Source organism: Carlito syrichta, unplaced genomic scaffold, assembly GCF_000164805.1.
Source record: "Carlito syrichta isolate Samal-C Ts95f unplaced genomic scaffold, Tarsius_syrichta-2.0.1 Scaffold288644, whole genome shotgun sequence".
Taxonomy (NCBI): domain Eukaryota; kingdom Metazoa; phylum Chordata; class Mammalia; order Primates; family Tarsiidae; genus Carlito; species Carlito syrichta.
Window position 1 is genome coordinate 69,929 of NW_007232740.1, and position 1,478 is coordinate 71,406.

Sequence of the window (1,478 nt, forward strand, 5' to 3'; positions counted from 1 at the left end):
GCCTCAGCTGCCCAGACTCGCTTTGCGGCCGGGGGTCCTCAGTGCACCTGGACTTTGTCATCAGGTGGGCCTCCAAGGCTGGCTCCCAACAATAGCTGGGCTGCAATATCTGGCCCTGCGTGGGACCAAATGTCCCCAGGCCTCGTACCAGTACAGCTGGTGGTGGGCAGGGCCTGCAGGAAGAAAAGTAAGAGTCTTTTTGGGAACTCACCTTCAGAGAGTCTCACAGATCCACCTATGCCATCGCCATCTTCAGGCTGTCTCCATCTCTTGTGCTTTCTAAGATTCCTAACGTTTGAGCTTCTATGTTGAGGTCTTTGATCCATTTAGAATTGATTTTTGTGTATGCTGACAGGTAGGAGTCCTGTTTACTTCTTCTGCATGAGGTCAATGAGTTTTCCCAGGATCATTCACTGAATAGGTTGTCCTTTCCCCAGTGGTTAGTGTTGGAAAATTTGTGGAAGAGGAGTTGGTTGGAAAGTTGTGGTGTTGCTTCCAGAATCTGCATTCTGTTCAATTGTTCTATATGCCTGTATTTTTACTTATAGTAGATTATTTTGATTATTGAGGTATTATAATGTAGTTTAATGTTTAGAATTGTAATACCTTCCACTTTGTTTCTTTAGCTAAGAATTGCTTTGTCTATTCATGGTCCTTAATGTTTTCTTTTGGATTTCTGTATTTTTTTGTTTCCAAGTTAGAGAACAACAATATTGGTAATTAATGGGTATAATGATGAAATTGTAGACTGTCTTTGCTAGGAAGGACATCTTAACAAAGCTGATTATTCCAATGTATCAACATTGAACATTTTTTCATTTGTTTGAGTCATATTTGATTTATTTGAGCAATGTTTCACAGTTTTTGTTTTAAAGATCTTTCACTTCTCCGGTTAGATAGTAAGATGAGATATTTAATTTTATTTTTGAGTATTGTGAATGGGATTGGGCATTTAACTTGAATCTCTGCTTGTATGTCGTTAGTGTACAAGACACTCATGGATTTTCAGCGTATAATATATCATCAGAAAAGAGGGATAATCTGACTTTTTCCTATTTTAATAGCCCTGATTTCCTCATAGGTCTAGCTAAGATTTCTAAAATTATATGCAACAAAAGGGATGAGAGTGGGGAGTTGTGTTTTGTTTTGGTTTTCAGGCGAAATGCTTGCAATTTCTATCCACTTAGCAATATGCTGCCTATGGGTTTATCTATTTTATGATCCCTCTATGCCCAGAAGCTTCAAGGCATTTTTCAAAAAGGAATGCTGGATTTCATTGAAAGATTTTACTGTATTCAATGATATAATCATGTGCCTTTTATTTTACATTTTTTGTTGCATTTCATTACATTTATGGTCTTGTGGATGTTGAACCAGGTCTGCATCCTGGGGATGAAGCCTACTTGGATATGGTTGATGTTTTTTGAAATGTGTTGGTGGATCCAATATGCCAGAATCATGCTGTGTATTTTTGCATC